The sequence below is a fragment of the Protopterus annectens genome, chromosome 1.part0, assembly GCF_019279795.1.
Source record: "Protopterus annectens isolate FY-2018-M chromosome 1.part0, PAN1.0, whole genome shotgun sequence".
Taxonomy (NCBI): Eukaryota; Metazoa; Chordata; order Ceratodontiformes; family Protopteridae; genus Protopterus; species Protopterus annectens.
In genome coordinates, this window is record NC_056725.1 from 1515971116 (window position 1) to 1515983366 (window position 12251).

The 12251-nt window shown below is 37.5% G+C and overlaps 1 protein-coding gene across 1 annotated transcript in view; it reads left to right on the plus strand.

The window, feature by feature from the left end:
- WDR27 (WD repeat domain 27) overlaps window positions 1-12251 on the plus strand; it is a 2477832-nt gene that overhangs the window by 1702897 nt on the left and 762684 nt on the right. The gene's annotated exons all lie outside the window — the stretch shown is intronic.

The following is a 12251-nucleotide window of genomic DNA, read 5'->3' on the forward strand; positions in this document are numbered from 1 at the left end:
TCTCTAAAACAGTAGGAGACATTTTTGCTTCCCCAGCTAACAATGGTATCTACTTATGGTTTTTTTGCAAATGAGTTAAAGTCTGGAATAAGAAATGAAGCATGTTCTTGTACTTTATGCATACTTAATACAGATGCACTTTTCCAAGGAAAAGGTTCATAGCTTGCATTGCTTTGTTGGCTTCTAACAAAGTATTCATTCACAGTCATACTGATTTTTATTTGGCTCATATAATTAGCATGAGAACCTATTTAGTTTGAATCAAAGTGTAGCCAGGTGCTTGAATGAAGCTTAAACAAATATGCAGTTCAGACATTTCTGTTGAAATTGGTGATCATCATATCTTCCTGTAAGCAAATACAGAGAAGCATTAATTAAAACTATGCATTACTTTTTCTGAGACACATTTTTCATCATAAAATAAGTTTCTGCAAATTTTGATAAGTATCACAACATTAGTAATTATTTATATGTCATTCTGTTATGAAAGTACATGACTGTGATAGTACCCTAAGTACATTGTAAGATGAAGAAGTTGTTTTCACTTATGGGACTGCTGCTTTGATTCCTCTTAGTGGAAGAAATAACTCAAAAATGTTTATGTTACTTAAGTATGTTCATATGGTTATAACATTTTACACCAAGTTGTGTATGCACAGATCATATAATCACAGTTACTTAGAGGCTTAACGTGTGATTTTTTTGTCAGTTCTCCTCTGTGCCTGTTGACCATCACTGCCTGTCCTCTCAGTCTTGAGCCCATTCATTCCCTTACCAGTTGGGGATTCTTCACATGGAGTCAAGAACCAACAGGATGATGGTCATCATCCAGGTAGCTATGGAAGTGGTTCTTTCTTCACTCACAACTAAAGATGCGAGTAGTGAGAGAATTTCTAATGAGGCCCTAACCCAGGCTCCCTATTGAAATGTCGGCACTTGAAATGCCTAGTGCCAAAAAATTAACAATACAAGAGCGCATTTCAAAAATTGCTCTTCTCCTTTAAACTTGCACCTGCACCCCCAGATCCCCAGAACTTATATATACCAAGTCCAAGATTGCCATACCTCGGAGAAGAGGGAACATTCTAAAAGTGGCATCTCAAACTTAGTATATCTAAGTCCAAACTTTTGTCCATTCAGTCTCCTTGTTTCAGTACTAACACTAGCGGGTCATGACATTTCAAATGGTTCCTCTAACCCAGCCCCTGTGGGCTGATGTTAAAGCCTGTGTCAGAGCAAGGGTTGACCATTTCTTTCCCATGTACGTGAGTGCTAGCACCATTCATATGCTAATGAGGGCTGCTCCCATTGGCTTGGTAATCTAACCTCACCTCTTTATTAATGGCTGCAACTGCACTGACTGCAAGACTCTGCAGACATGTGACAAAGCAGCCAATCATACCCCAGACAACCACTTAATAACTCCAGGATAGCTGATCCGGCACTAGTTGGTTTTAACCCCCCCCCCCGACACACACACATAGCTGTTCTAGCACCTGAGTCAGTATATGAACTGTGGTCATTTGAACTGTAGTCAAAGTTTTATTTCTGTATACCACAGGGGTGCACAAATTGTGACAGTTTACAAAAACAAACCAAATCTGCAAAATAATCTCAAAGCATTTTTATATTTGTCGTTTTTTTTTTCAAATTATAACCCAAGAAAAAACAAAGAAAATATTAAGTAAGGATCGCTGGTTATATAATCTTTGAGGCCTAATTTTTAACATTTACCCATTGTGGAGGTTTTATATCTTTTACAACACATGGTTAAGAATAATATAAGAAAATACTGCACCTTAAAAAAAATGTTAATGAATGTAATCTTCAATATGAGGCTGGAAGTAGGTATATTGAAGGGTTGCATGAAAGAATATGCTTTCATACACACCTTTTCAGTGAAAAACTGAAGAAAACATCAGTCCTATAGTATCTTAATATAAAGCAGAATCAGATAATGGTCATTTGGGGCAATAGGCAGGATAATGTACCAGGCTCCCCTCGTCACACAGCCACACCAGTGTCCCATTACTTGGCTGTCTTTCTCCAATTACCATAAATACTGTTCAAACCTGTCAGTGTGCATACATTATTTTTTTTTCAAATAAGTTTTTATTAGATTTTACATAACAAACAAAACAGAACTAATAAAACATAACACATTTTTAACTATTTATAGTAGTCCATAACAACAATTCTATAATACTAATCTAAACCACTGAAACTTTTAAAGTAAATCACTTAATTTTTGCTGAGGTATGTATTTATGAGTAACATATTTTCTGTTAACATATATTTGCATTTAATTTAAAACTTTTATTTCAAAATTTATAGTACAAACACTGATGGCCATTTGCTAAACAAAACAAGTTTCACATTGAAAATAGTTCTCTGACCTTAAAACACACTTTCATTAATAATGCATCTGTCCAAAGGCAGATTATGTTTACCTTGGGCCTTGGCCTTTTTAATTATATTAAACTATATTCCTTGTTTAATCCAACAGCATTTGTTAGGGTATGTTTTAAATTTGTAGTTTTGAACATTTTTCCTAGTAAGCAGTGAGACAAAAAGTTTGAACCAGTAATAACAAGACCACTCATTTCAGAACATTTTCAACCATTAAAGGCCATTCATACTGCTGTCATTATAACTCACTAATGTTTGTCAACATGCACAATCTCTAAAGAAGTAAAAGTCATCTGAATAATTCCGCATTAAAGAGAGCTATTACTAGTGCAGAGGTTGTTTCTAGCAACCAACTTTGCATGTCATTACTTCATCTACAAATGCACTGCCTGCAGCAGGTTTATAGTTACTAGGCATGCAGTCCTGGAGATCATTAAAGACCCTAGCCCAAATTTTCAATTCCTCCAAAGCGCTAACTGGTTAAGTGACTTGCTCAGTTTCACAGAGTAGGATCATAGCATCATAGGAGGTTACTAGGCTAATGGCCCTGGGGCCCTTACAAGCCTAGCCAAGAGTTTATCCCAGAAAAGAAATCTCAGTCAGCAACTGTCATCCCTGTCAGTGAATGACACAGGTGGAACTCCTGGTAGAAATTTGTAGTTTCCCATCCACTCATTGAAGTTATCCTTGAAAAGGGACAGCGAGGTACTGTGTTTGATGTGTATGGGAAATCTATTCCAGAGATGAGGCAGCCTCTGGGAGACAAACCTGTCCTTTCAGCAGGTTTTGTTGATGTCGCATATTACATTCAGGCCTTTAGTGCATGAAGAGTTAACTGTTGGACTTACGGATATGGAGCATATTTAGTAGGGCAGGCTCCGAGATTGCCTTGTAGGCAAGACACAGATCACGTCTGCGCAATCTGTACAATAATGAATAGAATGATAATGATTTGCACCTGTCCACAGAAGACAGGTGTTGGAGGCCATGGATTCTCTTTGTGAGGTGGCCTTTTCAGTTGGCGTAGATGTTTGGAGAGGTACATACCAAATGGGGCATTATACTCAATTATTGGTCTAATGAGGGAGGAGTACAGAGAGGTAATAACCTCCGTTTTTCTGGATGCAATCCCTTTACTTATGAGATGAACTAAATAAAAGGCTTTTCCTGACCACTGTCGCTACAGGATGGTCGAATGTGAGATTGTTATCAACCTGAATACCCAGGTCTTTCACCACAGGTTGTGTGCTTAGGGGGTTGCCGTTGATGTGGTAATCAGTAGGGGCCGTGTTTCTGTTGAATGGTATAATGATATATTTTTTGGGTAAATAAAGGTGAAAGATTTAAACCTTGCACCATTTCCTCAGGCAGGCAGCTCATTAAGTTAGAGCTGTAGTCCTCTGTCCTAACTGCTACAGTAACAGTTTATTTAACTAAACACTGAAATCCTTTACAGTCTGATATTGTAGAAGACTCCAACAACAGTTACTTAAAGGATGCTTCTGATCATTACTCCAAATAATGCAGTCTGTATGACTTGACAGATGTCAGCCCCTCTGCAGGAGGCTTTAAAGAAGTTACTGCCAAAATATATTACTAAAATGCAACATGTTTAGACTGTATTACACAATCCAGACCTGCTAATGAATGAATTCATTCTTTAGCACAATGAATAAAGAAAAACAATATAAATGTTGCAGCTATTTTTTTTTTCAACAACCCACAAGTCTTACAAAAATCTGAAATATTGCAGCATACAGCAAGCTATTTTTTTTGGGGGGGGATTACATGCTTGCATTACACGTGCATCTCATTTTCGATTTCCTTTGTAATCTGTCATCTAGAATAGCTATCCATTCTGACAGTACTTAGTACAGGTCTGGCCTACTTGAATGTCAAGTAGTGCTGTATTGTTGCAGCATACACTTCCAGAGTCACCAGATTGTGGACAAATGGGGCCCTATACATTGTAATGAATCAGGCTCCTGCCACCCATGTCAATATCCCATTACTTGGCTGTCTCTAACCAATTAGCATAAAAACTGTTCAAACCTGTCAGTGTGCATACATTTTTTCTTTAATTTTGCAATTACCACAGAGGTTTAGGAGGTCATTTCAAAATTTTATTTCAAAACAGTGTCACATTGAAAACAGACTTAGCATGAGAAACAGTAAACTTATTTTCCCCCAAAACTCACATTTATTAAAAAAATGCATTTGACAACCCATTAAATTACAAGAGACATGCTGGGATTCATACTCAAATATATTATGAATGTTGGAGGAATTCAAAAGACAAATGTGTAATGCATTTGCTAACAGCTTGGGACACCCCACTGGACACAAGTGCTCCTTTTCAGGTGCAGCCCAGGAGTACTGCCCGCTGAAGTAATTTGGCAGTCACATAGAAAACAAATTGAAGACTAAGGGAATCAAACCATATACTACAGGAAGCAGCTCATAGCCTTATTCATTAAGTTCTAGACAAGTTATTGCAGCCCAAGCACACTGCATTTTTATACGTGTGACTAAAAATCACGCTAAATTAAGAATATGTTCATAGTTGAGATATTAACGTTAAATGCAGACTGCATGCTCTGGAATTTACTCACAGCTAAGTAATAAACACAGTTAGCATTTAACAAAACATGCAAGGATCACATCCAAATCAATCCCTTGCTTTATACCATAAGAACTCTGGTTCATAGGGAGTTACTTGGCTTGCAGTCCAAGAGACTATTGAGGAGACTATCCCATATTTCCAGTTGCCTCAAAGTGCTGTCTGGTTAAGTAACTTGCTCAAGAACAGGGCATAAATAAGAGGAAAAGTCAGAAATGTTCTGCAAATTGGAGACAGATAAGAGCAGACTACTTAAAAAGTTAGCTGAGTAACAGGTTTTGCATCAACATGTACTTTATTGGTTTATCCTTTGTTAAGCAGTTTAGTCTCACTACACTAGTGGCCTCTTTTCAGGGGAGCCCAATGTGGTATTCATACTACTAGGGAAATTTGATCAAGGCATCAGAGAACATCCCCTATTCTTTTCAACAGGTGCTATGGGATCTTTTACATCCAGCTAAGCTACCACCAACTCAAGCAGATGAGACCTCTGTTTATCTGTAAAGTAATCAAACTAGACCTGCAACTGGACCATCTTCAGTGTATATCTAAAACAGGTAAATGGAAACTTTCATTGACACGTTCAAAGATACCAGAAGGAAATAGGAAAAGATTAAATTCTCGTTTCTTCACAGGAAGAACAAGAAATCCATAAGTCCCAGATTGATTTTACCAGTTACTTAGGTTCATGGGTAAGTAGTAGGCTAGTTGCCCTTGTGGGCCATTTTCACCTAGCCAATTTCCCCTGTACCTCCTGTCTGTGAGGTAAACACCTTAACCATTATACCAGCCCCGACCCCTATATAACTCGGTCTGAATCAAACCCTGTACCTTATGTCTATGAGGTAAAGCCTAAACCATTATGCCAAACCCATCCCCAAAAGTATCTGTTAACTGGATTTGAACCCTGCATCAGCTGTCTTAATTCTTTAAGATCATTGCACTTACACCTTGTACCTCAGTGAAAGTACTTCAGCGGATAAATCATCTCATTTCTCAGGCTGTCACCTAGAGGACATCATTGTTACAGAAATGGTGAACTGAATAGAAGAATATTTTAGATGGGCTTGAATGGTGATATTTTGAAATAATGCAGGTCTATATTAGATAATTGAACTTTCAAAAGTTCAACTGTCATATGGTCAACACCATATGGTTGAACTTTTAAAAGTTCAAATATCTAATAAAAAAAAAAAACTACAAAAATAACCTACCTGAACGTTTTAAGCAGGGGGCAAGCCCACCTGCACCCCCACACCCCTCGCTCTTTAAATATACCAACTCTGAGATTGCACTACAGTGCAGAAAAGGGAAATCTTCCCATTCCATGCTGTACGTAGATCTCCATTAAAACATTTGAACTTTCAAACATTCGATTATGTGGTGTCAACCATATGACAGTTGAATTTTTGAAAGTTCGATTATCTAATATAGACCCAATAATACCATATAAATGGACAAAGAGTAAATCACTCCTTTATTTAACACATTTAGTGATGCTATGCAAGCAAATTGCTAGCACCTTGATGCTCATACCCTACCACAAAAAATGGCTGATGGAATGTATTGCATACTCTGTCATACTTGACCTGTACAGTAATCAAAAATCTAGCCTAAAAGCTCCCCGTCTAACTCCTGTCCATAGGCACAGATAAATCCTCTTGCTTCCTTGCTGTTTGTGACTGAATCAAGATTAATTGATAGAAATTGCAGGAAGATATATATACATTCAGTAATGTGCCCAGAAGATCAGTAAATATTCTGTCTTTACATGGTTAGTTATCAGCATACAGTACTTAATTAGATGCATGCTAAAGAAACTGATTAGAAGGATGGCACAGTGGTGCAGTGGTAGCATTGTCACCTCACAGCAAGAGGTTCTGCAGTTTGATTCTCAGCTGGAGTGCCTTCTGTGCGGAGTCTGCATGTCCTCCCTGCGTTTATGTGGGTTTTCTCTGGGTACTCCGTTTTCCTCCCATGTTGCAAAGACATGTGACTAGAACATTTCTCTCCAGGTCTCTGTTGAAAATTGGCTTTGTTCCAAGCTGGACTTTCCCGGTAAATAAATGTTAAATAAATAAAAAATAAAAACTTCCACCACCTCAGACAAGGTTGGGACACATATACTAAAGTTGTTTATAATGCAGTTGATGCACCTTTTAGATTCTAACTCAGTTTCCTCCATGCAGCTGACCATCAACTGCTACCAGCTCCTCTGCTCATTCACTGAGTCTATTGGACCTACCTTAGCCTCCACTGGGCTCAACCCTATCCATATCTGGGACTGTTGAGGAGAACAGGGATGCTGGTGCAACATCATACTGCTGCCAGGGAGTGTGCTCTAACTTTGCCCTCCCTTGCAGCCTTGTGAGCTTTGCGGACAAGGCCTATGAAAGGTGTATGCATGCTCCTACATACATACACCCTCCCAACTAAATGTCTCACTGCTAATGCAGTGGAGAGCTCACCAGGCTCATAATGCTGTTCGTTGCAGTGAGCTTAGGTTACCTCACTCCAACCAGGATGAACAAGCCAATATCAACTGCTTACACTCATCTTCCACCTATGGACGCTCCAGCACCAATGTTGCTAATCAAACATGGGTCATTTGGGGAGCAGCAGGGGCTTTATCCCTCTGTGCTACAGGGCTGCTATTCTATCTCAGATGTTGCACTGAGAGGGCATGTCTGTTTGACAACTAAGACTTATTTTGAAGATGTCAAGGTCCAGTTATTAGATATTGTTCTTTGTCAAACCCACAAATTATATTTTTGGGATACTTGGAAAGAAATGATAAAGGAAGATATATAGTTAAGCGACTATTTCAGAACCAATCTCTGAGATATCAGAGAACTTCTCACCTAACAAAAGAATGATTCATAGACGCAAACTGAGTCTTAAAAGCACAATCCCAGTTCACCTCTTCTTCTGTAGAAATTTAGAAACAGAGTGATTCTTGCAAATGGGATCTTAGAGATCTTGATGGGTCATGCCTGCCTGTACACCAAAATCCTTCCCTGGTGCCCTTGGTAGGCAGTCTTCTATATCATCTCAGAAACAGATCGTTTTGATGCTATTTCACAAAGACATTTAATAGATTTTCATTGGTTTTCTCATTTAACCTGTATCTCACATACCCCCTCTTCATTTTCTGGATTTTCAGTCTTTAAATAAGGAGGTAATACAGTGGGTCTTGGATCATCATAGAGGCTCTACTTCTGTTCCAGGCCATTTCAGGTGCCAATAAAAAAGGCGACCTGGAGGCCATTATTAGATTTATCAAACCTCAAGCAATTTGTCTAAATCAAAAAATTCAAGATGGTTACACTAGAGATACTTCTGCCCTTCATAAAAAGAAGGTGCATAAGTGGCATCTCAGGATACGAAGGATACATATCACCATTCACCACATTCACATGAGAACCAGTCACAGAAAATATTCAAGATTCCAGGTAGAATATTCAGATATCTAGTTTATGGCTTTTCCCTTTGGTCTTTCCACACCCCAATGGAAATTTACTAAATGATTCTCTATAGCTTTGGTGTATCTTATGAAATAAAATGTATATATTTTCCTTATTAGGAAGACTGATGGATAGTCAGCACAAGCTCAGAAATCAGCTAATGCAATATATTCACACATTCTTAAGTTTATTCCATTCTCTGGGAATCACAGTAGATTACTAAAAGTCACATTTTTGCTCACCTCACATTGTAACCTTTTTGAACTCACTTGTTGAGTCATTCCAGATGAAAGTTTTCCTAACTCTGGGCAAGCAAAAAGGATTCTTAAACCCTATGCAAAATGTCTGAACACACACATTGTTAACATCAAGACTGCAATCTCATGGCTCTAGGATATATCCTTGCATTCCTCTAGTTTCCCATGAAAGACTCTGAAATTAATCTTTACATGCAAATTATACTCTCCATCCGTACATTGTTTTTAAACTAAAAACATCTTTATTGAATTATCACTTATGACATAGGCAGGCATACATTTATGTAAATGAAAACAAACCATATTGACATATTTTCAGTCACAAACATCATATATCTGATATAATCTTCTAAACAGTCATTGTCAATTGAACATTATATAGCTTATTCAATTTCTGCCTTATCTTAAACCTCATTCCTCCTTCAAAATATTATTCCAACAGTTCCCAGTATTTTGTGTAATTTTGCTCCTGCAGTTTTCTAAAGATCCCACTTCCAGTTCTGTTATCTCTGTTAGTATATTCACTACTTCTAATATGGTTGATCTAGACTTTGATTTACATTTTCTGGTAATTGCTTTTTTGGCAGCCACCAGAATTAAACTCACCAAGGCCGTACTACAGTTTTATCTTGGGCAATTGCATACTGTGTTCCCATAAATTCAAACCCTTGTCATTATAACAGTAGCAAAATACAACATTTTCAAAATTGTCTGTACCTAATCAAGAATACCAACCCTAAATCATGTATTAACTGTTTACATCTATGCTACCTCTCTGTCAGTAATTGGATATTAAAAAAGTAAATAATAATAATAATAATAATAATAATAATAATAATAATAATAATAACTTGCTTGCTATTAAAGGTACAGATGAAGCTTCCACTCTCCCAAACTAATTTAATTACTTCTGTGTGGGGGCCAAACATCCAACCCCTGGTCCAACTCACTACAACTGTATATACTCCTCTTTATTTGATTCTTCACAAAAATATCAACCTCTCAAAGCTCTAATAAATATTGCACATAAACTGTGCACAATATTCTAACTCCATGGCTGGAGTGATAACCAGAATTCTAACATCTTAACCATTGCTAAAACATGGTTTAAACCTGATAAATAATACTTCCTCCAGCTACAACATCGTCAAGTCTGATAGATTTTTTTTTTAAATATACTCCAGTCACCTGAACCTTCAGAATTCAAATCACAGTTTTCCAAGTTTTGACAAATCAAAAGTATCACTAACTATGCTGTTAACATCAGCACCAAACTATACTTAATCAGGTCTATTTCAAAGGATTGAACAGACAAATTGTTGAAACCAATATGGTCGAGACCCTATAGTTTCAAGAGTTTGGTCCTTCAACAAAAAACACAAACCAAAGCATCATAAATGATGCTTTTGCATGTGGGCAAGCCCCTCCTGCACCCCCGACAAGACATTATCCTTGCATAGTTCATTAATACAAAACAAGCTTTCATAGTAGGTGATGTTAACATTGGCTGATCTCACTGTGTTTCAGTGCCATATGCTCATCTCCACTGAAAAACTTTAAATTAACCTCTTTGGTTTCTCCCTGTTAATAGCTGAACCAACAAGAATAGTCAAAGCCAATGGTAGAAAAAGTAACATTGACTAGGTGTTGTCCTCAGGTACATCTAGTATATTATCACCGGGCATCTTTCAATGCTCCCTTAGTGCCCATCACCCATTTTTTTACATAGGATTGCACAGCTACACTAAAACCATAACATTTAACTTGATCCAGTCCAAAACCATCTTTTAATAAAGACATCTTCAGCAGTCTGCTGTTTTGTTAAGTGCCTTTCCCTTAAAAAAGCAACTTAGTCCTTCAACAATACCTTCCTATCTATACTTAGCTCCATAGCTCCACTTCTCAAGAAAAAAGTAACATTTACAACTGTACCCTGGATAGCTGCACAAAGAAAACATCTATGTCCACCAGAAACAAAGCTTGAAAATACTGGAAATCCCTCCAAACTTGCAAACCCACAAAACCCTTAGGAACCAAAACAAATCCCTACTCTACCAAAACAAACATAGTTCCTACAACTACAATCCAACTATAAATACAAGCAAAATCATTACTGGACTACTATAAACAAACTGTTAATGCATTGAAAAGGGAACTACACAAACCATTTCCTTTCCAAACAGACTACAGCATCACTTTCACACTAAATTAGTACTTTATCAATGGTACCCAGTCAGTCATCAGCCATTTAGATAAAAGAGACCCAATCAAACCCAAAGACCCCTGAAATGGTTAACCTAACCTACATTTAGTAAATGTCTCCCAAATCTAAATCTAAAACCTAAAATATTCACATCTGATCTTCTACCACCACATAATCTTAAAGTAGTTGCTGATATAGCTTACCCAGCAGCTATCATAATCAAAAAATCAGTCACAGAGCAATACATCATTAAAACCCCAAAACAGTCTTTTATAATCCCAGTCCTCAAAGGTGGCACTCAGTCTGACTTCTCATACTACAGGCCCAATTGCTCTCTTATTTCCACTATCAGAAATTCTATAAAAATGTATTTAGAAACAATTGCTTAACCATCTCCCAACATATACACAGCATGGCTTTTGACCTGGGTGTAGGCTGAAACAGCCTTAATCCAGTTCCTGAATACAATCAGCCATCACAAAAAATACTGAGGCTTTTACACAACCTCACTGGTTCTAGATCTTTCAAAAGACATTGACTCTGCTTTCCATTCCCTATTACTTCACAGACTTGCAGAAATGTAGATTAACCTCTCCTCTTTGCAGTGGGCCTCAAATTACCTCTTAAACAGATCCCAAGTTATGAAATGGGCTCAGTCATACCCCATCTTTGAAACTATGTCATTAAGTTTCCCACAGGGCTCAGTAATCTTCATCAGTGACATGTACAGTATACCATGACAAAAAATGCAAGGCTTGTGCAGTATGCAGATGGCTCAACCCTTATCTGCTCAGCTCTTAAACTTAACCAATTACACTCTTCTGCCAAGAAAATCTTCCACAAACTAGAGCACTGACTAACCAAGTTTTGACTACTCCTAAACTGCAGAAAGACCAGAATGAGGCTTTAAAAAAACTGTCACCTCAAATAAACAAGCCTTCAACCTATGCATGGCATTTCTTTAACAGCAGAGTTAGTCAAGCAAGTTAATCAAACTAAACTTCAAGTCATCATAGACCAAAAGCTCCACACTGGCAAACACATAGATTACACTATATCAAAAACTAATAAGAAACTTGGTATGCTTTATAAGGCCAAACCAAATATAATTCAAACATCACTCCTAAACATATTTCAAACCTTACTCCTACCTAGCCTCTAATAATGGCCAATATTCCCAAAACACAACTACTAAAACTGGAACAAGCATATAACAAAATTACCAGATTCACTGATGATGTCTGAAACCAAACGCATCAGTGCATAGCTGTACATAAGCTTGTAAGGCTCAAATTAAA